At 36.4% G+C, this 27,180-nt stretch overlaps 1 long non-coding RNA gene across 1 annotated transcript; it reads left to right on the forward strand.

Annotated features, from left to right (window-relative positions):
• The first annotated feature begins 275 nt into the window (after window positions 1-275).
• LOC138923754 (uncharacterized) lies at window positions 276-26,274 on the forward strand. Its single transcript, XR_011437836.1, has 3 exons — window positions 276-403; window positions 14,459-14,594; window positions 26,191-26,274. It is a non-coding gene; the product is annotated as an uncharacterized lncRNA (long non-coding RNA).
• The last annotated feature ends 906 nt before the right edge of the window (window positions 26,275-27,180 follow it).

The raw sequence follows: 27,180 nt of genomic DNA on the forward strand, positions 1-27,180 counted from the left end.
TTGCCTTGATTTGGTAATATTTCTTAGTAGACATTATTAGGATAACAGGCAGTGTGAAAATAACATCTTAGGAGTTGAAAATGGCAAATGCCAAGTTAGCGTGTGTGTGTCTGTGTGCACACCTATGTACTATGAGGGAGGCATCAGATAATACAAGGGAGAAGAGTGATTCATGGAAAGAGTGGACAGAGTTTCAAAGGCTGCAGAGTGATAAAGGACCCGATGAGCATTTATTCAGGAATTATGATGTCACTGGTGACCTGAGCAAGGGTAGATTCCGTAAAATGCTAAGGGCAAACCTTGGTTACAGGAAGGTGAACAGTAGACGGAGACTTCCTTTCCCAACAATATTGGCAGAGTGAATATCCTGAAAAACTATCCTGCTGCAAAGCTCCTAAGACTAGTAGGTACAAAATTAAAAATGTATTTTAACACATGCTGGAGTTGGAGAGAGTTAGAGAAACTATCAGAGTCATCAGAGGCAAGAGCTCTGAGAAGAACCAACTCAAAGAGTTGTAAGCAATGAAATCATCTGTTAATTCCAGTAATCTAGAGCTTCAGTTTTGACCTTGACAAACTCAGGTCTGCATTAGTGGGAGAGTTGGATTTCAGTTCTGGGATGTGTAAAGAATTGCATCTTCAGTGAAAGTATGAATTAGAAAAAATAACAAAAATAAAATATGCCTTGAATGAAGAAACAAACAAACAAAATGTCCCCTGAGAATTCATAAGCCAGAGCTAGTCCTTATTCAGGCGAGGGTCCCACATCTCACTGTGCATAGTCTGAAAAAGACTCAAGCAACCCCAGGCTTGGAGCTTCCCTAAGGGCCTCCCAAAGCAAATAATTGTCTCTAAATGATTCAACCATCAAATCAAGCCTCAAAGAATTTCTGCATATAAAGTCCTTATATCACCTCAGAATTTAAAAGTACAAAACCAAAAAAAGGAAACAAGGAATAGGAATAATTGTCAGCAGAAACAATAAACAACAGAATCAGACCTAGAAAGAGTTGAGACATTGGAACTGTCACATTCACAATATGAGATTTGTGTATAATATGTTTAAAGTAAAAAAATAAAATAAAATGTATGAATAAGGAAGTGACTATAAAGATAACTGAGCAGTCAAAATAAAAGTCAAACAAATTGGACATACAGAGACAAAAATACAGTAATTAAGGTAAAAATTTAATAGGTATGCTACTTGGCCTATTAGACATGACTGAAGAGAGAAAGCCTGAGCTGGAATATAGATCTGAGGCAGTTAGACCCAAAAGAGCATCTGAAAAGCAGTTGAAAGACATAAAGGATAGATTGATGAGATGTAACCTAAGTCAAATCAGAATTCCAAGAAGAAATAGAGAAATAGGAGAGAGATGATTTTGGAAGGCAAAATGGCCAAGAAATTCTAGAAGGAAAGATGACATGGCTCCTCAAATTTAGTAAGCAAAACAGCCCCAGTTTTAACCAAACTGTAGAATATACACACAAAAGTCCTTTAGAAAATCCAGAGAGAAAAACAGATTACCTCCACAGAAAAAATTGGAATGATAACTAAATTCTAAATAATAACAATGGAAGCCAGAAAACTGTGAAGTAGTATCAGAGTGGTACATGTGAGTGTATCTACATATTAACGCTGTAAAACAATAATTATAAAGTCTAATTTGAGGGCATATTAGTTTTCTATTGCTGTATAATGAAGTACCACAAATTTAGTGGCCTAAAACCACACATATGTATTATCTTAAGTTTCCAAGGATCATGAGTCTGGGCACAGCTTAATCGGTCCTCCAATCTAGGTCTCACAAGGCCACAATGAAGGCCTAAACAGGCTCCACTCTCATCTGGAGGGGCCACTGAGAAGATCCACTTCCAAGCTCATCCATGTTATTAGCGGAATTGATTTCTTTGAGGCTCTACAACTGAGGGCCTAGACCTTTTAAAGGCAGATGGAAGCTGTCCTTAGTTCCTAGAGGCCACCCCATTCCATACACCTTCTCAGAATATGGTAGCTAACCTCTTCAAGTCAGTAAAGAGAACTCTCTTCAGTCCGTGTAACATAATATAATAACTGAGAAAGCATTTCCGTCACCTTTGCCATATTATGTAATCTTATCAAGGGAGTGACATCCCATTATTTTTGCAATATTCTATTGGGTAGAAGTCACAAGATCTGCTCATACTCAAAGGGAGAGAATTACGCAAAGGCATGACTCACAGGGGGTCACCTTAGGGTGTGTTCAGCAGAGAGGTTGGAAAAGAACTGAAGTAAAACAATGAATAAGTCAGAAGGAGCATGATCAGAGTTAAAGCATGCTAAAGTCCTCGTATGAAGTGCAGAAAGATACAGATTAATTTTAAACTATATTAAGTATAAATGGAAAGCACAAAATAAGATGGTAGAAATGAATCAAAACATACCAGGAAACTAAAATATAAATACCCAAACATTTTTAAATGAAAGGGTGAATAAAAGTTATCGATTGAGGCTATACTAATATCAGATAAAATAGACCTTAGCATAAAAAGCATTATTTCAGTTAGAGGGTCACTAACTAATGATAGAAAAATTCCATGCACCAAATCTCACAATTCAAAACATACAGAATGAAATTAGAAGGAGAGATTCATAAATTGTAGTGGGTGATTTGAGACCTTTTACTTGGCAATTGATAGATCAAATAGACCAAAAAGAAAAAATCACTAAGACATAAAAGACTTTGAAAATGTAAATAACATGCTTGAACTAACTGCATTATGCAGAATAAAGCAGGAAACAGAGACATCACATTATTTTCAAGCACACATGATACTTATTGCCTACATAAATATATAGAAGCCACATAATAAGCCATAAGACTAGCTTTAACAAATATGAGATATTTGATATGATATGGGTCACATTCTCTAACCACAATAAAACTAAGTTTGAAGGCAATAAAAAAAAGATTATGAAAAAATTCCTGTTTAGAAATTTGAAAACACTTCTGAGTAACTCAAAGCAATCAAAATGGGTATTAGAACATTTTAGAACTAAACAATTATGAAAAATTCATATATCAAAACATGTAGCATACAGATAAAATAGTTCATAGAAATTTATAGCCTTAGGTACATATGTTAGAAAAGCTGAAAATTAATAAATTAAGTATTTAACTCAATTTAAAAAAATATTGACAACATAAACCCATAAAGTAGAAGAAAGGAGATAACAAAGATAAGATCAGAAATTAATAAAGTAGAAAATAAAGATACAATAAGAGCAAAACCAAACCTGTTCTTTAAAAAAATCAAACAAGGTGCTGACCCAGTGGCACAGTGACTAAGTTTGCACACTGCTTTGGCGGCCTGAGGTTTGCAGGTTCAGATCCTGGGTGCAGACCTACACACTGCTCATCAAGCCGTGCTGTTGCAGCGTCCCACATACAAAATAGAGGAAGATTGCCACAGATGTTACCTCAGGGACAATCTCCCTCATCCCCCCAAAATAATAACAATAAAATCAAATAAAATCCAGATGTCTCTGATAAAACTGATCAAGAAGAAAGGGGAAAGATACAAACAATTTTGGCAAAGTAAAAGGAAACATAGTTTCAGAAGAAATAAAGACTAGAAGGATAGCAGAATGCTATGGACAGCTTTAGATTACAATAACTTAGATGAAATGAAAACACTTCTAGAAAATTCTCTCCTACAAAACCTACGAAAGAACTAGAAAACCTGTGTGATCTTAAAATCATTGAAGAAATTAAATGGTTGTCTTCTCATGGAAAAACCCAAGTCCACAGTTTGATAACAAATTCTACTAGATATTTAAGGAGCAAATAATTCCAATATCACATAAATTCTTCCAGAGAATAAAAAAATGACATATTCCTCTTTTACTTGTTTTATGAGGTCATTGTTATAATCTTGATTCCAAACCCAATAATGAAAGTTCCAAAAGGAACATTATAGGTCAGCCTCAATTATGAATATAGGTGCAAAAATCCACTATAACATATTGGCAAGCTAAATTCAGCAATGTATTAAAAACACAGAAACATACACACATTACTAAGTTGGCCTTATACAAGAATTAAGAGGCTAGCTAACATTTTAAGAACTATTAATATAAATCAGCAAAAATAGTAAAAACCCATAAAATCATCTCATTTTTTGCAGATAAAATAGACACAATATTCATCCATATTAGAAACTCTTGACAAACTTGGAATTGAAGGAAACTTGCCTAACTGACAAAAGAGTATTTATAAAAATCTCACACAAAGCATCACACTCATTGGTAAAACAGTAACATAATTCTCTTTAAAGAGAGGAACAAAAGAAAGATGCCCACTATTACCACATATATTCAACATTGAACTGAGGATCCCAGAAAGCACATGAAAACAAGAAAATGAAATGAAATTTGTAAGGATGGGAAAAAAATAGAAAAAAAATCTCATTATTTGTGGAAGACAAGATTGTCTTCATAGAAAACCCAAAGAAAGCTATAAATTATTCAAATTAATAAAAGAGCTTAGTTCAGTGATTATATAAGATCAACATGCAAAAGTTAAACAGAAACTAATTTGTACAACCAAATAGAGGTGATTAGGAATTTAACAAAAGATTGTCAATCTTTTATGGAGAAATTTATACTTTTTGAAATATATTTTAAAAGGTCTAAATTGAGAGATATGCATACTCAGAAATAACAAGATTCAAAATTTTAAATATGTCAGTTATCCCCAAATTGATATATAGAGTCAATGAAATTTCTTCCAAAATCTAAACTGGATTTTCTTTGAAATTTAGAAGACTGATTTGAAGATTCAATAAGTAGAAGAGTTAGAGTCAAGAAGAAAAAAATCAAGTATAGAGACTTGCCATAACATGTATCATGGCCTCTTCAGTGCAGAAATAGACCAATAGACCAGTAGAAGTGAAGATAGAGCCCCAAGTTAGACCAAAGCTTATAAGGAAACGATATATGACAGATTCGGCATTGAGACGTGTGAGTAAAAGATAGACTTTTCAATAGGTGGTGCTCTGGAATTGGTATCCTTATTTTTTAAAAATGAAAATGGATTCCTACTTCACATCTTACACAAAAATCAATTCTAAATGGACTTAAAAACTTAAGTGTAAAAGTCAAAGTTTTAAAAATTTTACAACTTAAAAATAGGAATATATCTTTATGATTGTGGAGTAGGAAAGGATGATTTAACAACAACAAAACCTAAAGAAAATCATTGGTGAGTTTGACTCCATTAACATTAAGAACCTTATGGTGTTCATCAAAAGACACCATAGGGCTGGTCCCGTGGCCGAGTGGTTAAGTTCCCGTGCTCCGCTGCAGGCGGCCCAGTGTTTCGTTAGTTCGAATCCTGGGCGCGGACATGGCACTGCTCATCAGACCACGCTGAGGCAGCGTCCCACATGCCACAACTAGAAGAACCCACAATGAAGAATACACAACTATGTACCGGGGGGCTTTGGGGAGAAAAAGGAAAAAATAAAATCTTTAAAAAAAAAAAAAAAAGACACCATAAAAATCTAGGAGGAAAAGTATGCCACAACTGGAAAGCTATATTTGCAAACTGTATCACTGAAAAACAATTAGTATTCAGGACTTGTAAATAACTCTCACTAAAGAATTTTTTTAAACAGAAAAATAGGCACAAACATAAATAGAAGGGGAAACAGAAGTGGCTAATAAAAATATGAAAAGATACACAACCTCTTTACTAATCAGGAAAATGAAACTTAAAAACCAGAATAATAAAAGTCATTTCAGGATGAAAGGAGGTGAGAAGACACCACTCCATTCGAATGAGTAAAAGGCTGAACAGACTGAAGAATCAATTCTACTTGGATTGGTAAAAGAGGGGAGGACAGAGGGAACTGCTGCCCTCAAGACTGGAGAGACAGCCAGATGAATATGCAATGTCACCCCTTACCTGAACCATAATGAACGAATTGCTAGAGGCTCAGTGTGGACAACTCTTGAGAGTTCAAAACTCCAGGGGGACTCAGTCAGAGGGGTGCCCCACAGTACTCTGAGACTTACTTCCAGATTCCCACAGCATAGATCAGAGAAATATCCCTCCATGCTCTGTGAGGGGGAGGAAAAAGCAACCATTCTGAAATAAACCAGAGCACTGTCTTCTTCTTATTAATGCCTGACCTCAGGAGAAACCAGTTAACTAGAGCCTAACCTGCTGAGTTATTATCAGAACCTAACTGACCTGGGGGAAGGGAACTGTCCAATTCCAGTCAGCTGTACCTTCCACGTGGGAGAAGGGAATTATCCAACTCCAGCCTGCTCTAGACATCCTGTTCCACCTAAGAGGGGAGAAAAAAAATAGAAACGTTTGTGAAGTTCACAGTCTGGAGACATAGGCGCCCTAAAAGACTGAACCCTAATCACTCAACAATAAGAAAATAAGGAATCTTATTTAAAATGGGCCACAGATCTTGAGATTCCTCACCAAAGAAGATATACAGATGTCAAATAAGCAAGTAAAAAGATGCTCCACGCCACATACCATCAGGGAAATGCAAAGTAAAACAATGCGATACCACTACACACCTATTAGAATGGCCAAAATCTGGAACACTAAAAACACCAAATGTTGGCAAGGATGTGGAGCAAGAGGAACTCTCATTCATTGCTGATGGGAACACAAAACAATATAGTCACTTTGGAAGACATTTTGATGGTTTCTTACAAAACTAAACATACTCCTACTATATGATCCAGCTATCACACTCCTTGGTATTTACCCAAATGAGTGGAAAACTTATTTCCACACAAAACCTGCACGCAGATATTTATAGCAGCTTTATTCATAACTGCCCAAACTTGGAAGCAACCAAGATGTCCTTCAGTAGGTGAATAGTTGAATTGTGGTCCATCCAGACAATGGAATATTATTCAGTGCTAAAAAGAAATGAGCTATCGAGCCATGAAAAGACATGGAGGAACCTCAAATGCCAGAATTTCAGATTAAAAGAAGCCAATCTGAAAAGGCTACATACTGTATGATTCCAACTATATGACATTCTGGAAAAGGCAGAACTATGGAGATAGTAAAAAGATCAGCAGTTGTCAGGGTTTGGGAGAGAGGAGGGATGAACAGATGGAACACAGAGAATTTTCAGGGCAGTGAAAATAGTCTGTATGATACAAAAATGATGGATACATGTCAGTACACATTTGTCCAAACTCACAGAATGTACACCACCAAGAGTGAACCCTAATGTGAACTATAGACTTTGGGTCATTATGATGTGTCAAGGTAGGTTTATCAGTTGTAACAAACGTACCACTTTGGTGGGGGATGTTGATAATTGGAGAGGCTCTGCACATGTGGGGATGGGGAATATATGGGAAATCTTCGTACCTTCCTCTCAATTTTGCTGTGAAACTAAAACTGCTCTAAAAAAGTTTCAATAAAATTTTGTTAAGAAACAGTGAAATATAATGCTATACCTATCAGATTTGCAATTTTTTCCCTCTTACGCCAAGTGTTGTTAAGGATATGAAACAACGGGAACACTTATATATTGATGGTGGCAATAACTAGAACAATCATGTTGAAAAATAATTTCACATAATATAGTCAATATGGAGATGCTTATACTGTTGGAATTATGAATTCCACTTCTACCCTGGCCTAGAGGAAACCTCATACACGGCATAAGCAGACGTATACAAGAATGTTTGCAGCAGGGTTTTTTGCATAGGATAAACCATGTTAAATCCTGATAATCAAACATTTTTAACCTACAAAAACTGCAGCTTCATGTGGTTGAATGTAATAACAGCAACAGCTGAAAACACTGCCCATTTATAGTAAATTCCCGTAATATAATACAGTATGAACCACAGCTGCTCTGATTATCAATATAGATAAGTTGCACAAAGTTAATGTGGAACAAAACAAACAAACAAAACAAGTCATAGAAGAATACCAACAGTATGATAGAATTTATATAAAACTAAACCATAAATTGTTGAGATACGTATAAATTATAGAGGAACAAATGAAAAACAAGCAAAAATTCATGATTGTCTTTATAAGGGAGGTGAATGGATTGGGAAGGGAAATATAAGTTTATTTTAAAGGCATTAGTAATATTTTATTTCCTAAGCTAAGCTCTGAATACATTTTAATTATCACTTATATTTTACATAGGCATATTATTTTATACATAGGAAATATCTTATAATAAAAAATTGCTAAAGCGTAGGTGGAAGGTGAGGAAGTGGAGGCTAAGAGAGCATGCTACTTTCTTCGTGGACACTTCGGTGTGAGAGGAAGAGAAGGGTCAGAAGTAGCTAGAGTGGAAAACGAAGCAGAAAAGGGACTGTTTTTTAGTTGAGAGAAACTTGAATATGTTAATATACTGAAAAGGAGAGGCTGACTATAGAAGAGAGAAGGTGATCGATGAATCAGGTGACTGAGGATACAGGAGGAAATGAGAACCAGATGAAGGTAGAGAGAATAGCTTTCATCAGAGGTGGGGTCTCTCTTCCCACTAAAATTGAAGGAGATGGTTTATGATACATGCAGATGTTGGCAGAAGGAGGTCAAGAAGTCTAAGAAGTGTTGGTCTGATGGTCACTGTTTTCTTGTAAAAAAAAATTTCAGTCATCAATCAAAACTGATAAGTAAAATAGCAAATCAGCGCATTGGGATGACTGGTAGAAGTTTAAAGTAATTTCTGTGAGGCTGGGGAAGAGAATGATTACAGAGCAGCATTAAGGGTCGGCAACAAGTTACAGACCAGAAATATGGCATCACATCCATTTGTTTCTTCTCTCCAGTTGTGCCAAGCTCTTCAGGTGTAAGAGTAGAGGAAAAGTCTGGAATGCGCTAAGCTTTGTGTTTTCCTCTGCAGGTGCTGTAATGGGCACAGCTGGGCTCAAGTGGATGAATTAATGAGCCTTTGGGGGTTAGGTAGACCCAAGTCAAGAAAAGACAAACTCTGGGAGGACAGAGAGAAAATGGAGAGTAAAAGTGTTGGTGCTCTTGATGTGATCAAATAACTGGAGTGTGGAAAATAAGGAGTTGAGGGTAATGTGAGGCTATGGAAGGAACTGCCAAGAGTTTAAGGATCCAAAACAGGAAAATAGGAGGGAGCTGATAAAGTCCAGGATGAGTCTGATGTGTGTGGTTGGAGAGGCTAGTGGTGCTGGTCCCTGGAATTGAAGAGATCAGGGAACAGTGAAGAAAGTTCGTTGGATAGGGTCATCTGCATTGACGTTGAAATTGGCTAGGAAAATAGTGGCAAGAAAGAAAATGATCAGAGCGCTAAGGTCCTTGAATAACGTAGAGGCATGACAAGGATGTTGGTGAACAATATCGAAGAGGATGGTGGAAGGAGGTAATGGGATGGCAGGAGCCCCAAAGTCAGAGAGGATTTTATATGAATGAGAATGAATGGTGTGGCTCTGAGGAATGAGAATGAATGATTTGTGTTGTGAAGCTAGAAGGCTTTGATAAACCTTTTGTGTAGGGCACACAGTGGGGGAGAATAACCTGACTTCTCGTGAAGATAAAGAAAGTGCCAGGTCCCACTCTATGATGTTTTCAAATGTGGTCCCGCACGCTCCCTGCCTTCACTCTTATTTTTGATTTTTTAATTTTTTTCCTAGCTATCCTTCCAACTCCGATTTATCTTTGTGCTTTTCACTTACCTCACTTATAGCATCTAACCACAATGCACTGTAATACTTAGATGTCTGTATCAGCCACGAGACCGCACTCTGCTTAAAAGACCATGTAATATTTACATTTATGTCCACAATACTTCACATAGTGCCCAGTATATAAAAGGTGCTTAATAAATGTTTATTGAATAAATGAATGGAAGAAATAGAGGAATGTCAACAAATGGAAAGGCTTGTGAAAGCAACGAAATGACACCTGTGTGTTTGTATTTATGGATGAGTTTGCATTTGCATGTGTGTGTGTGCATTTCTTGCCTGGTTGTGAGAGATAAAATAAAGATGCTCCAGAGGGTAAATACAAATCATAATCACCTGAGAGGGTTTTGGGTGAAAAAAATCATGTTAGTCTGAAACTTGGGAAAAGTCAGTAGAAAAATAATAAAGCATTATGGAAGTTGATAAAACCATCACAATCTCTTTGAGAGCAGCAATGAAGGGAAAAATGCTAATTTGGTCCCTGTTGGTATATTCTGAAATTAATAATGACCTACATACCTCCTACAAAGTTTTTCATTAAAAACGTCCTTCCACAGTCTAAGTACTAAAGACTACGAATGAAACAAAGGAAGCATTGTTTTATAGTGTTGGAAATTAGAGTCCTATGCAATCAAGTTTATCTTTAGAAGTAGGTTTTAAAAAACCTGAAAGGATTGGTAATAGTAAAGTAAACATGGAACAGATGTTGCCTCGAGCAGGGTCCTGGATAAAATTGTATTTTGATATAAAGCTAATGAAAAAGGGTGGTGTCATTGGTATGACTTTTGCAAAATTTATACATTTGCTTTCTAATCTGTAGTGTATAACTTCCTTTTAATTTAATGAATAGCTGAACAATTTTAGAAAGTATTAAGTATGCTTTGAATTTAGATTTAAAGTTCATATATTTTACAAAAAATACTAGATGAGATTTTGGAAGTGCAAATCTTGCTCATTGTTCAGTGGAAGCATTTCTCGTTAAACAATCTCTTCTAGGCCTAATAATTAAGTCTACCTAGAAGTTATGCCTAGAGAGATAATAAATAATAATCTAATAGTGTATATGATATGTAAGTTTATAAATTGTAAGGTATGCCAGGATGTTTTAACAATGTTGGTGTGCTGGATATACTGGAAAGATTCAAAGATATATAAACAGTAAATAGAATATACTCTGTTCTCTAATACTTAGGATATTTATGGAGTTTTAGAAATAAATAAAACCTAATGGATATTTTGTCTCAATATCCTAACTTTTTTATGTGGAAAAAACAAAGGAAGTTTAAGGGAGATTAACAACTGATTGATGGAGGAATTGGGATAAAGGTCAGATCTTCTGCACTCCAGGCCCATATTTTTCCCCTTCTCCTTTCCCTTGTATTCAAAAACTGTATTTATTATACTAACATTTGAAATCTATACTAAAATACTTTGGCTTTTACACACAAGCAAAATGATTCTTCAAAATTAAAGTTTAAATTTTATTATAGAGTTATGGACTTTAACAGAACTGACAAAGAATGAAGGAGATAAAGTTGTAGGTGGAAAGTAATAGTTTCATTAGAGTAACAGGATCCAGAATCAGAAATCATATTATCCTGGGCTTAAAACTGAGCAGAGAATTGATATTCATATAGGTTCTCCAATAAAATATTTTACGAACTTCCCCTTTCCCAAAAACTGCCACAAAATTTTCATAACAAAGAGGTTCATATGGGCAATGATATTCCAATATTATAACTTGTTTAAAGGACTGAATGCTAAAACGTTGGATCCAAAGTTACAGAGAACCAGAATTGACAAATTAGAGGGCCTGTTTGAGCTGAAAAGTGCTGGATATTTAAATTGAGGCCTGGCTAAAGCTGATCTATTGTTCTAACTTTCCTTACCGGCCACATAAACCCGGAAATTTCTCTCTCTCCTTCCTCCCCAAATTAAAGATTTGGAAGTAGGTTGGAAAGCAGAATTTAGAATGTCAAATCCAGAAAAATGTTATGGTTTGGGCATAACGTTGGTAAACTAGTAAAAAGATCTGAGTAGGTATTTGGTTTTATTTGGGACTAATAGCAGACTCCAAACTAGAAAAACTCATCAAGAAGTTTAACACCCTTTTCAAATAAATTTTGGCTTAAAGGAAAAAAATTTTTAAAAAACAGATTAAAAATATATATCACACGATAAAGCATTATATATACAATTTTTTCTACCACTGAAATTTTGGAAAGCTGAAGGAAAGTATCCAATTTTGATCCTCAAATATTAAGTATTTTTTTCTATGTATTCCCATTTTCTTCCAAGAAAGAAGATAAATTTTAGTCACTTCTTTCAACTAAAAGAAACCTCCAGTCTAATCTTTGCTCCTCAAATCCCCTTCATGGTGCAGAACAATCAACCTGTCCCATGCTAAGGTATATTGCTCTCTTCTCTCCTTCTCACTTTAAAATACTTACCAAGAATTTGGCTTCAAGAAAATTATCTCCAGACTCTTATCCAATAAGAGTCACTAGGTCATTTATTATGAACTTGGTGCCCTAATCATTAAGCAAAGTGTATTTTACAGCTTGAGGAGTATACAAGCAGAGACAGAGATCTTGATGTTAGAACCATTTTCTATATAGTTTTACACCGATTGGCTCATTAAACCTCCTGTAGATAAAGTAATGGGCAAAAATTCACTGCAAATTCCACTGGGATCTTGAGTTCCTTGAGGTGAGAACTGTACCTTACTCATTGCATTACCCCAACCAGAAAGAGCCAGGCACATAGTTGTGCTCAATAAACAGGGAATGTGGAAGGAATGAAGCCTTTTCCTCACCGATTATGATCTGTGGCGTCATATTCAGATGACTGTTCCTGGTAAGGAATGGCTCAGAAACACTGGGTCTTCCCTTCTTGTATCTTCCTTACATGCTGTGGGCCTCATAAAGGAAGAAGGTTGACAACTGCTAAGTTTGCTTTTCTGTAATTAGGTTATTTGTCCTAAATTTTTTTTTCTACAAGGAAAATTAAAGGCTGACTCTTTTTTTGTTGTTTTTAAGAATGTAAGTTCTGCATTTACTGTGTGCTTCTCAACAGAGTGTGTTTGCATAAGTAATTTCACCTTTGGCCACCCCAGCAATGCTATTGTTAATTTACATTGCCCAGGAGGAAGTACATGCCTACTTCAATTTTCCCTAGGGCTAGTCAGTTTCTACTGTTTTTCCTTGCACTGAAGACAGCCATTATTACTCAATAAGGCAGATACTGGGACTGGTGGATCCAGCATGTATTTCAAACTCATTTCTCCCCTGCCTGCCACTACAATAGGTCAGTAAGGGTTAAAATTCAATTTCCCAGTCTCTCTTTCAACTCATGTGACACAGTTCTGGCCAATGAGATGCAGCATGATAGCTGCTGATGTTACCTTGCCTCCTTCCTGCCTGGAGCGTGGATGGTAGAGTGGATGGTAAAATCTTCACCTTGCAAACAAGAAGATTAAAATCTTATGCTAAAGATGGTAAAGCAGAAAGATTTAACAAGCCTAGGACACTGACCACATTGTGAAATCACAGCACACGCCCTGGAGGACCTATCTGAACTTCTTTTTGTGCAAGAAAAGAATGAATCTCCTTCACTACAGTTTTGATTTTATAATTTTATATTACACACTGCTAAACACAATCCTAACTGATCCATTGGAATAATGTATTTTTGGTATCAAGGTTAATAACGTTAGGATAATTTCAAAAAAATAAGCAGTTACAATTGATTTCCTTCTCTCCAATATGTAAGAGAACAGAGAAAATGTCTCATTAGGATAATTTTGTAAGAAAAGGCAGTTACCTTTGTTTTGTTGAATATAGGTACCAGAAAGTTGATAGTAATCCTCATTCACCTAAAACAATACCTGACGAGCTTCTAAACTCAGGGCTTTATAAACCCAACTCAGGGATTTATTGAGAAACAATTAATTGGATTATCATATCAGCTTCTACATCCAATCTGCTGTGATATGTTATTTTGGCTGAAGTATATAAAGAAAATCCCACCTCATATTCCAATGTGGTTGGAAAAGGGAGGATTATTTTAATAATAGCTTCTTCGCAGTTAATTCAGTATGGAATATGAAACTGTCAGTAAACTCCTCCTACTCCATTACAGTAAAGGCCATTGATCTCTCTTGCACTTTGAATGGATCTTTCACCCACGCATAAAATTGTAACATCATACACCGGTCACTTGGAAAATATTGGTTCAGTGAGTTATGAAGCTCTTCCAAATGTCAGCCCATTTCGTCATGTAACATAAAAAGATCACATTCAATAACACTAAATTGATTTTATCTGAAAGTCTTTATGTTTTGGGAAGCTGCTAAACCCCTAGCAATGGATATCAATTTTCCAAAATTCTAATTTTCACCATGAAGCTCAGATTTTATTGCTGACAATAAATACTACTAGTTGCTTTCCCTGAAGTAACAGGCTCACTTTGATCATTTGCCAGGAAATGTCTGTTGAATATCCAGATCTGAATGACCATAGCTCTCTGTCAGTCATTGATGTAAAAATGATGTTCCCTGAAAAAAGTGAGAATTCAGCTCCCAACTCAACGAATTGCACAGTGCTTGTCCTTAAGACAATCATCATACCTTGTATGCTTTAGGTTTACGTCCTATTGTGTCACAGAGAATATCAAAAGCACATGTACTCTAGGACTGAGATTTAATAAAGTAATTTTTACTGTTTCCTCAAGGACATTCTGATTTTTTTTTCACAGTGAGTATGTGGTAGCAGAGAATACAGTGACAACTGGAATGGTTTGGTGCCACCATCTTGATTCATCTTAAGGCACCAAAAATTTTACCCACTACTGTCTTTGTACCATCGGAGCAAGCGTCAACACGATGAAAAAGGCAAATAATATCTTAGTGTTATTATGAAAATAGTTTTGAATCCAGGGACTGCTGGGGATGCACACCACATTTTGAGTAATACTACCTATAGAATACCAAATGAACCAATAATTAAACCAAAATTATAAAATATATCAAGAAAAGCTATTGCCCCAGAAACCCAAGTCATTCACAAATCATCAGCAAGGGTCACTAGCTCATAAAGAATGAATTTCCTTGCTGAAGTAATTGTATTTGAATTCCAGAAACAAGTCCTTACATTAAAATATGTCTATTTTTTCTTCTAATGTAAGTAGTATATGCTAACATTTGGCAAATCATGAAGGAAAAAAAATTAGCTATCTCCTACTACCACCACAGATGAACTACTGTTGATATCTGACATATTTTCTCAATATTACATTATAAGCTTTTAGCCTGTCATTTAAAGTTCTCTCGAAACATAACTGTTGTCATCTATAAATATCCTGTTTTGAAGTGATACAATAATTTGCCAACAATTTCTTTAGTTTTAGATAGTCAGGTTATTTCCAATTTTTTTTTGCTGTTGTAGGCATTGCTGCCAACACTGAATATAGATGCACATTTTGGCCATTATTAGGTGGTGTCAGACATTTTAATTTAGTCATATTCTGATGTGCCCAATGCTATTTCATTGTGGCTTTAATTTGCATTTCCTTGATAAGTAATGACATTCAGCAAATTTTTCATGTGCCTATTTGCCATTCATATATCTTCTTTCGTATACGCTATTAACATTTTTGTTATACTTTTCTCTTGTATTTTTATAATACGTTTTCTGAAAAGTTTGATTCTGTTAAATACGCCATTTTGTATCACAGTTCTTTGTAGAACATATTTTGACTTATTATTCAACTAATAAGTATAGTTCATGGGAAATAGAGAAAAGCATACAGAAAACATAAAAGTTCCTCATTATCTGACCACTAAGAGATAACCACTGCCAGCCCATTAGGGTGTTTTTCCCATCTTTGCCTTTTGCAGTTTTCCATATTTGAGTCTATACTGTATATTCAATTTAGTGTTCTACTTCTTTTTCTTGTTTCAATGCCATATTGTGAGCATTTTTGTACATTTTTAAGTATCCTTTCCACATCATTCTCTCTCCTCCCTACACCACCCACAGGAAATTACAGTTTACTTAAGGCAAATATATGCAAATTTGCAGAAGGCAAATCTGAGGCAAACAGGTTTTTTTTCTTTTTAATTAATTTGGATTGCTTGTCATTCTTGAAACTTGCGGAGTTCTCTGTCTTTTCTAGCTATCATCTCTTCATTATTTTCACCTTTGACTTTTCTTATGAGTTCTGAGAGCACATTTCATATTTAAACTCTGATTCAATGTTATACATTATTTATTCCTTCAATGACTCCAACAAAAATTCTGATACTCTTGCTACATTTAATTCTAAATTCCTAAAATCTCTTTATCTGACGTACCTTGCTTCTCAATTCATCCTTAGACTTCCAGCTCTTGTTTCATGGAGTTCATATTCTTTTGCTACTAATGATTATGTCAGCAGTATAAAAGAATACTTTTATGTTCTTGGGATAGTAGTTACTTTCCTTTGTTCTGAATATATTTTCCCTTTTTTTTTTTTCTATTCTTAATGAAACTAGCTCTGTCTAGACTCAATGTTTGTCAACTGATAAGTACATGGATTTCCCTTATGACATTTGGTGTCTGTTGAAATCTAGCTATAAATCAGCTAAAAGGCAAGTCAATAAATATACATTCTAGCCCAATTCTTAGTTTCTTAGAGGCAGTCTTCATTGCAGTGATTCTGTATATATTGGGCTGATTTGGGATATTATCCTCCCCAGGCTACGATGTTCTGAACAATCTTAGTAAATGTAAATTTATAATATTCAGTCAGTATCATTGCAAGGGCTTATTGTGTCTTTGCCTCAACCTACAACAATCTTATTTGTCGAATCTGTATCTCCATGATGCAATGTGGTAATGTATTCTCTCTTTTCTCCCTTCCTCAAGTTGCCAGATTAAATACAGGATGCCTGGTTGTTTGAATTTCAGATAAATCACAAATACTTTTTTAGTGTAAGTATGTCTCATAAATATTTGGGACATGCTTACACTAAAAAAGTATTTGTAGTCCCCATTTACTATTTAGGACATAGTTATATATTAAAACATTATTTGTAGTTTACGTGAAAATCAAATTCAACTGGGCATCCTGTGTGTGTATTTGCTAAATCTGGCAACCCTCCCTGCTCCTCTCGAGGTGTTTCCTGGGAGCATCAGTCTCTAATTTGTATAGGAGGAGCTGTATTCATAGCAATGAGTGTAGGTCAGGAGGGTTTAGTGGGCACAGAAGTCTCTCTTCCCACTTCATAAGGTAGTACATCTGTGCAGGAGAGGAACAGCTGCTCGGTTTTCTTGCTGGTATAGGGCTGGCGTTTTTGAGCCAAAGGACAAATGGTTTGGGGAGTTCTCTACTTTCTCCCAGCTGAGCAGCTTGTTCTGTTGCAGAAATTTGGCCTTGGTGGGTTTCAACTGCATTTTTCAATCCAGTTCTACCCATCTTGCATTTCGATATAGGAGATCTCAGATTCTGCAAACTCAAGTTTTTGGTGGCTTTTGTTAGTTTTTATCTTTTTGTGTGAGAAATCAGGAGATGCTGACTCTGGGGTTCTTAGCTGGAAGTTACTGGAAATCAGACTCCTGGCACTCTTTAGTGTGTGTGTGTCTTTGCATGCTTGGACTACAACTTCTGACACATTCCCAGAGGCCCAAAATGAAGGAGGTGGTTATTTTTGGCCTAATAAGCCCTGCCAAAATGGAATCAACTGTGATATCTAAATCCACCTGCACAACAGCAAGGAAGCCTTTTCTGGAAAAGGTGATAGTGTTGCTGGATACAAGATAATGTTGCCTAAGGTATGTATTCCAGGTGGTGCTGTGGTTTCACTCTTGAGCTTTTGTCCCTTATGAGTGGCCACAGATGTGTGTTGGAGTGATTCAGGACTGTTTGGCCTGGTGTTGGTTTTGTCCTAATAAGGAACCCCCTGTCAAAGGTCTACTCTCCCTTTGCCTTTTTTACAGCTACCCAACACAACAAAGGCATTTTTTTATGAGAATTTCTTCTTTCTGCTTCTCTGGGGAAACAGTCAGTCCCACCATCCCTCACATCACTTAAAATCACACTTAGATGAAGAATCATCTACCACTGGCTGTTTGGCAATCCTCAGAGCACATAAAAACAGGCTAAGTATAAGAAAACATCTTCAGAATTAGTCTCGACACTCTTTAGTTCAACCAGTTCCCAGCTACTAGCTCTTCTTAAATAAGTCATGCATTTAGCTCAGTTCAAAGCCTGACAAAGTTTCCAGATCTTGCTTTTGTGTAAACATGCAATGCCTCATGCTGTGTTTCATCTTCCCGAACACAAACCAACCCACCTGCTTTGCCTGTTTCATTTCTTCCAGCTGGTTTCCCACTTGTCTTGATTTACTCTCAAGGTTTTTGCCGTATTGATTTATCGAGGAGACCTAGTCATTTATGTCATGAAGATTATCTTTTTATGGCTGTGCTATTTGGTCAGCAGAGCACAGCTTTGGTGTTAACTATATTTATTTGGCCTTTGAAGAACAAGATGATGGATTTTTTTTCTTGACAGAATAATATACTCCCTAAGAGATGGGGACTGATGAGGAACTCATGTGGCAAGAGTCCTTTCTTCCTCTGCTGTTTGTCAGAGGTGTCGAGATAAGATGGGATGATGCCACATAACCTACAACCCTGACAGCTCTTTTCTGAACTTCTTACCAGAGGTCAGCCTGTTCTGGGAAAGCAAACCTCTTGAGGAGAACTAGTAAACAGAAGGGTGCTCGTTTGAGATCCAGAAATGGAGAGATTAAAGAGAGTTTTGACTTGGATCCTGTGGGGGCTGAGCATTCTCTGGTTCTGGGCCCACTCGGTTCTGGGTTTTGCTCTGTTCCCATTCTAAAAGGGCCTTATTGTGTTTCAGTGGAATACACTGTGCTGACCAAGGAGGGGAAATTGGAAAAATCCTAATACATAAGGGAATTACCTCTCTGAACCTCACTTTTTGATCTGTAAAATGAAGTCAGTAATTCTTTATTAGTTGAGGTAAGGACTAAGCTGCTGAAAGAGAGAGACCTCAAAATACAATGTTTAAAGAAAAAGACAATGGCTTAAATTAGAGGTTTGCATCTTTCCTTCTTGTGTAACCGTTTTAAGGTGGGCGTCCTAAGCTGGGTGGCTGGTTCTGATCCTCTAAGCTATCCAGGAGCACAGATTCCTTCTATCTCCTAGTCCATTTTCGACATTGACAGGAGCAAAGCCGAGTCTCAGCAAATCAAGCTAGTCTGCACGAAGGGGGAAAAGAGGAAGTCCGTGATGAACAATTTTCTTTAAGTCACGCACACAGAGGTTTTGCTCTTCTCCTCACATCCCATTGGTCATGTGACTAAGTTCTCACCAATGGGATGTGAAGGGAAGATCACGGGAAACCGAGAAATGTAGTCTTGAACAGGGAGCCCACATGCCCCAGAAAAAGGAGAATGGGATTTTGAGGGTGAATAGCTATTAACCAGAAATACTAACATCAAGAGCTGGATGCACAGATTAAATAAGATAATATTTTTAAAGCGCTAACCATATGCTAATATAGAGTATTACTGAAGGCCTAATACTCAGTTAATAAAAGCTTTCTCCTGCCCTCGTTTATGTCCTTCTTAAGGAATCAGTAAGTGTTAGGAAAAGAGGAGGGGAAATTCGAAACATGACCTACAGCTCTAAATACAGACATGAATGGAACGGGAAGAAACGAGCCAGGTCTGGGAACATGTGAAATTTAGGTAACCCTCATTCCTGAAAGGCTCAATTGACATTGAGTGTCACAGTGGAGGTGGGGCATGGAATAATTTTCCTAAGGGAACTCTCCAAAAACATGACAAAGATGAGGAGTCAGTCAGTCCTTTTTGGTTATAGGGACCGTGGCTTATACTTTGTTTCTAACACAGTTCTTTGTAAATTACAGGTGGTAGATAATTGCTAGTTTATTATTGGCTGTTCATTCATATTCAGCATTGAAAGTCCTAAGATAATAAACTTAAGGGTAGATAAGATTCTGACTGGGGTCTTGTCAGCTGAACAATTCATGTATGAATTTCTGATTAACGCATTGTCCAGATTACTGTGATTTCTCTTTCTGTAACTTTGGAACAATTCAAGGGTTTTGATGATATATGCTCTATAATACATGTGAAATGTCTGAGTCATACAAAATCCATTTAAAAACCTCCAAAGAGTTGCTGTGCCTTAAGGTCAGAAAATGAAAATTGGAGTAGTAGTTTGGCAGAAACAGAAAGTTTTGTAGAAAATAAAATCCACAATTGACTTCCATTTGAATAACTATGCTTAATAAAAATAGATAAATAAATCTCATTTGTTATAACTTACAAAATTCTTAATTCTTACTTTGAAAGCAAAGCTATGTATATATATGTGACTATAAGGATACATATTGAAAGTTATACAGAGGTTATTTCTAGTTGATGTAAATATGAAGGGTTGTTATTTTCTTCTTTAAATTTTTCTAGTATTCTCTATACTTAAGAAGGAGAAAATTAATGTGGGGAATTGGAGGGTGGAAAAAATAAGACTTGATATTATCACGACTTTTAATAGATCTTGTAAACTACAAATGTTCCAAAAGGCTTTTCATATTGTCTGTAATGGAAACAACCCAGTGTTCCCATTAGGTGACTAGGGGAAGTAGGTACGATGTTGGTTGTTTTTCAAGTGTAAATCTAAAGTTAAGAAGTATTATGCGTGGTCCCCAAGATAGTGGTGGGAACAGGATTGGAACCTGTAACACGTCCATTCAAGGCCCTAAACTTTTCATGAAATTCATTGTTCACAGAAACATAATGAGTGCAAAAGACTGACATTTCCTTTGCCATTGTTTCTTTCTTTAATGCTCCCTGGTGCCCAATGCTCTTCCAGGAAACAGCTCCCCACTCCTTCCTCTTAATGAACATCAAAAGGCTTAGAAGCCATTTGTATATCCACCATGTGTTCATTGTGGAGAATGAAATCAAATCTTGTTTCAAGTTCTCACATAGGAATTCCGGTGGGCATGGCAGAGCTACTCCAGGATATGAAGGGGAAGGCTATGATATTCATTTTCCATATCCAGCAAAATCTAATGTAACCAATCTCCAGGAAGAGATTTGTCTTTTAAATTTGACTCTATATTTCCAGAGTTCATTGTCTTTATGGTTTCTTCAAACATCTTCACACTACAGGATGGGATACCTGGCAATGAATCTCGAGTACAAATAACTAGGGGGAGGGAGAGTAGAAATTTCCAGTTATAAATGAAAAGTGCTTATTTAGGAAGTTTTCAAAATAGTGTTGCCATTCTGGCGTAAGATTCTGGCCTCACCCCTTACCTTAGCATTTGTTCTTACCCAAATCTCATTTTCTATAAATTAGTAGCAAAAATAACTTTTGCCATACAAAGCTCAGTAATATTGGTTCACAGCATAGAACATGTGATCTTCTTGTCCTATAGACATGACTATGATTCAATGTACCTATCAAGGGGGTGGGTGGACTAGAGCAGAGGAGGTATTAACAAATCCACAGCTTATCCTTACTAGCCTACCTTTTTAAAAAGTTTTTGTTTCATTTCTCTTTAAGACCTTAGATGAAACTTGTTAAATTTCCTATTTCTGTTTACTTGTCTGTAACTCAGCAACACAGTAGAACAGGGGCGGAAAGTACAACTGAAATTTCCTGTATTAAAAGAACGTAAATGTGTATTCCTGATAATTCTTTGTGTGGGGCCCAACTGAACTAACATTTATGGGGGTTCCTTGGTCACAAGAAAGTTTACTATTAATAATGAGATCAGTCAGGCTTCAGAAATCTCAATACTATCAGTCAACATAAATTTAGTAAAGTGATAACATTGCTTTCCAAAGTTTTCCAAGGGTCTCATGAAACCCTTGTTCTGAGGCATTGTAACAGTATTACACAAAAGCTAGACAATTTCAACTTTTCAGATGTGCAAAGACCACTTGTGAACATACTCCAGCAAATGAAACATGCATCCAAGAAAGAAAGATATGGAAGTAAGAAATAATGTTGAGGAAGGAACCAGTAAAACTAATACCTATCTAAATAATTGTTGAAAATGAGGCTGTGCAGCTTAATGCCTGAGTTTAAGGATTCTTTAAAAAGAAGGCTACACAGGAACTTATTTCAGAAGAGCGTATAATTAATAGCCTCAGGAACCTGGGAGTCAGACCCAAATTAGGAGGGGAGAGGTTGCCACTAGGTCACCAAGGAGTCATCTATGAATTATGAACGTGCAAAACCAAGCAGAATGAGTTTGGAAAAATTTCAAGTCATTTTATAGACTATCTATAATGTAGAGTTAGCTGTTCATTTTCTAGAGATGGGGCTATTACTTTGTAAGGTAGAGAAAACCATTTCTTTCCTTTTCTGGGTAAATGGAGACTTAGATTTTAGAGCCATTGCTATGGATTGTCTAGACCCTGCTTCTCTCAAAGGCAGTAGTCCCATGGGAAAACAAGACAGCACAGGTCCTGATCTTGGCAGCCTGAAAAAACTTCCTATTTAAGCATATCATCCTTCCCCACTCCCAAAGACACACAAACAGCCCTGTAGGAGATATACAAAATTGCTGTCTTTGGATGGTGACTTTTTTTCCTCTTTATACTGTTCTGTAGTTTGCAAATTTAGTTTGATGGTTATATATTTTTTACTTCTGGAAAGGAGAAAATAATGCCTTACTTTTTACAGTAAGAAATCATGAAATACTAACACATATATTTTGAAAAATATACATATTTTTCTACCAACAATTTTCCACCGATATAATTTTCTGCTAATATATAAAGGAAAGTGACCAAAATTTCATGTTGAAAATGTTTGAAATATAGACTGAAGAAATTTATCTAATTTTCTAGTCGTAACTTTTGAAAAGGCAGACTTAGGCATGGTTCAGACATGTTAAGATACCTTAAGAAATGTGGTATTAAAAAAAACTTTTATTTGGTCTTCTATTTAATGGTACCTAGGGTTTCATGCTTGACTGCCTCTTTCTACAGCTATGCTATTAAGCAGAAGTTCTTCACGCGAGAATCTGTGTGATACAAATCTACCACCTCTAAATATTTAAGGCTTTCCCTAATTTCAAATATCTGTCTTTTTCTTTCAAAAAAATGTTCAAAGGGGCCCACCTAGTGGCATAGCCATTAAATTCACATGCCCCCACTACAGCGGCCTGGCTTGGCCGGTTCAGATCCCAGGCACGGACCTACGCACGGCTTACCAAGCCACACTGAGGCAGGCATCGCACATGCACAATAGAGGAAGATGCACAGATGTTAGCTCAGGGCCAGTCTTCCTCAGCAAAAAGAAGAGGATTGGTGGTGGATGTTAGCTCAGGGCAAATCTTCCTCAAAAAAAAAAGAAAAAAAAGAAAAAATTGTTAAGGGCATTATGAGTACCCTAAAATTCTTTCCGTATGTCATGAGAGAAAAGGAAAACTTATTACAAGGTGATGCTAAAAACTCAGATTGCAATGTTGATGAATAGCCTCCTATAATCTACAGTATCTTGAGAAAAGATGAGGAACCCGACAATCAGTTTCTCCCTGGCAAGCACCTTCACACAGAGCCAGCTTTATAAGTTTCATAGAAATAAATGACAAAACAAGCAATTCTAAGAAATATATATATCCGAAACCTTTGAAACCCCAAATCTTTGAAATGCCTTGTTCTTTTTGCATGATGACTAAAGGGATAAGTACGTACTGTCTTTGGGAAGTTTTGGAGACCATGCATTCAACCTTCAGCTCTTGATGGGATGTTCCTTTTCCGTTCCTGCAGGAACCCTATCTCTGTCATGACCTCAGTTGTATATGCTTCCCTCTACTTTCTTGATATTATGACTTCACACAGACCCCTATAAGCTTCATTCAAAGGAAAAGAAAAATCTTTTTACTTGGCCAATTGTTTATCCATCCATCCTAAGCCTGCCTTCTTTCTCCTGCTTGTCTTCCATCAGTATCACCACACATTGAATACCTATGGTATGCCAAGCACTGTACTAAGTGCTCACATCACACGCTCTCTCAGTTTTCCATGCTGACCTCTCAAATTCTCTTAGTTAGGCCCCCTCCCCCAAGAGTACTGCCTTTAGTTCCTATGTCCTCAGAAAAATTTCCCTCTTCCTCCTCAAACTACAAATATCCTCTAGGGTAAGATAGAGGTGACAAAGAGCGTGGCACAGTAGAAAGACTAAGAGCCTTGCATCAGAAAGACATGCCCACTTCACAGAGCTGCAAGAGGAATTCAACGAAATATGACGTAAATTTTCTTGCGCAAAGCTTAAAACGTGGGAAGCAATAAATGGTAGCAATTTTAACGTCTAAGAGAGAGTTTCCACTTTGATATTGGCATGTTCAGAATGGTCAAGTGACTTTTTCTTGCCCTTTTATTGGCATATGCATTATGCAGAGCGCCTATTCAATATACATTTATTGTAAAAATGAATAAAATGAAGTACAGACTAGACAGTGAGAGTTTCTCTCCATTTTTTATGCTTTATTTAAGAAAGCCCTCTCTCTTCCTCCTCTTTTCGTATATAAATTAATTGCAGTTTTATATCATCCCTATCCTCTAGTTTGATCTTCTCTGCATTTTCTTAAATTGAGAAATACCAATAAATTCAGATTAGCCATAACTAAGTCATGGTTTTCCTTCCTTTGGCCATTTCCTTGCCTTCTATCTTCTTGCAACTTACGCTTCCATATCCAAGAGTGAGAAATGTGAGTCCCTAATTTTTCCACAGCTTTAATAAGCAGACTGGAAAATGTTTAGTGGACTGCCTGAAGCAATGAATTTTAACGGTTTCCCTGTGTCCTTCTGAAGATTTTCGTATTTAGCTCTTCTCTCCCTCCGGTGTCTTCCGTATCCCATTCCCAACGCTGAGTCGTGATAGATTGAGCCTGTGGCAGCAATACTAGAAGGGCTGTTTCTTAGTTTAAATGGTAGCAATGATATTTTGCTGCTAAAATTAATTTTACATTATTATTTTCATACAGTTCTCTCTTACTTTCCTTTGTTTTTTGAAATGAAAACTCATAGAACATTTCTCTCTTTGCTACTAGTGGTACCCACATGTGACAAAAGATCTAGGGTTAATCCTTAACTTGTCTGGAAATTCTTTTTATCCCAATAGGTACCCAATTTTAAAAATGTTTTTCTCATTTTTAAATCTTACTCAAAGTCTTTTCTAGAAACGTTGTTCTCTGGGCCTATTATGTTTTTGCCAAAGTGTCTAGGCTTTGCTTTTATTGTGTCAGGGATATGACTTGTGAGGTTTCCTTTATCTATGAGAGAAAGTTGACCTTTTGTGCTAATTCCACTTCCTGGTGAGTCAGCCTTCTTTCTCTTGGGCTTGTGTCCTTGCTCAGTGCCAATAACTTCTCATCCTCTACTGATTCAGCACCCATCTTTCCTTATCCACGCTCTTCTTCAAACCCATTATTCCAGCTCTGTCCTTGACCAGGGACTTCTTTGTGTGGACACTTACTTAATTTTCAAGGCCTCAGTATCCAGCAATGAAAGAATGAAAATAAAAATAAGGTATAATTTATCACTCTAGTAGAACATATTAAATTTTTAAAACGCAAATGAGGGATACTGGCAATGATAATCTTCTCCAGGAAGGAGGTAATGGTGAAATAATGAGAATTTATTTTATTAGAAAAATTCAACATCCATGCAACTACAAATAGGTAGCAATTCTCTTTTATCTTATTTTTTTCCTCCAGCAATTTGGCCAGAAATTATCCAGGATCCATTTTTCTTTGTGTATTTCCAGTTCAAAATAGTAGGATGGAAAGAAGTAGAAATAAATTTTCTCCAGGCTTCTCGAAGCTTCCTTATGGGGTTTAGAGTGGAGAGGCAAAATCGGCAACAGATATTGATTCATTTATTGAGAAAATACTTACTGAGTGCCATTTCAATTCAACGTCACCACTTCCATATGGAAAGGAACTATCCCTCTGGAATGTTCCCTCAGTTGGTAGAGGTCAGCAGTGCAAGGAGCCGTGCACATATGTTTCTACAAGCTACAGAAAAAGGCTATGCCATGGATCCCACATCTCTTTTCACTCATTCCAAGAGGTGAGCTCAGCCTTTTTATAAATAGTAAGAGGAAATAGGAAGACTAGGATTCCAGCAGGAGAAAGTAGTGATTTCACAGTCTCTTCTAGTAAGTCATGTTTGTAATAATGTCTACCTTTGAATTAGGTTTCAGCATCAACGCTGATAATTTTTTATGCTTTTTGCTTCCTTCTAGCGTAGAATTACCTAGGTTTTTTTTTTCTTTTCATGACTGCAAAGTCCTTGGATAAAACATGCAGTATAAGAGGCTTTTGTAGGAACACGTGTCTCCACTCTACCAATCTTATTTGTTTAATAAGAAGATATTTACAATTAAAGAGTTTTTTTGAGGCCTAATTAGGCCTCTTTACAATCCCAACAGATGAATGGCCACATATAAATCATTAGATGACGTCATTATTTTCATCTAGAATCCTCCATCCCTCAAAAATGAGCTTTCTCCCAGGTGAGCACCATTTCTTTTTTGAGCTGAGTGTATTTTCCAGCACTTAATACTTTACTTAAGATGGTTGCAGTTCGTTTGACCTAAGAATATTTGTCCCTTACATATATTTATACCTCTTCTAAAGCTTGGCTTTAAGATACAGTTAAATCAATGGAATATACTTGCAAATTTTTACAGTTGCAAATTACAATACAAAATTTGGAAATATAAGTAGTTAATACTTAGGGAAGGTGGGATGGTTTCATAGGAAAAGTACTTGCAATAGTTAGGAGACCTGGACTGTTCTAGTCTGGCCACTCACTAGCTGTGTGAACTCGAACAAATCATTCCATTTTGTTTAAATTCAGTTCCTTATTGTAAAGCAGCAAGCCTGGATCCTCTCAGTGCTAAAATTCTAAAACGCTAAGGACAGGCACCTTTCCTTTTCCAAGTCAAACTAACCAAGTCTCTAAATACATTGACTGATTAATCTTTCATGAGAGAGTTGAAAAAGGACTTTGCATTTTTAAATGACTTCTGTTTCAGATAGAAAAATGTCTGAAAACAAAGCAGCCTGTAATCTCACTGCTCAGATAATGACTTGTAAAGAAATACATGCACAGGGGTTAAAAAGAAATCCAGACATTGGAGGAAATGAATAAAGGGAAAAGTCAAAGTCTTCATCTCCATCCCCAACAATCCCCATTCCATTTCCCAAGAGAGAAACATGGTTAATATTTTGCGGTGACTCCTTTAAAAATTATGGCATGCTAGAAAATATACGTATTGCTTAAATATTTCTCAATATATGCAGAGCCTCTCATAAAACTGAATGCATATAGTATTTTTTAAAGAGAAATCATTGTTTTAGAGAACATTTTGTAAGATTAGGGAACAAAGAGGATTTGCTAAAATTTCTTTAAAATG

This window comes from Equus caballus, chromosome 4, assembly GCF_041296265.1.
Source record: "Equus caballus isolate H_3958 breed thoroughbred chromosome 4, TB-T2T, whole genome shotgun sequence".
Classification (NCBI taxonomy): domain Eukaryota; kingdom Metazoa; phylum Chordata; class Mammalia; order Perissodactyla; family Equidae; genus Equus; species Equus caballus.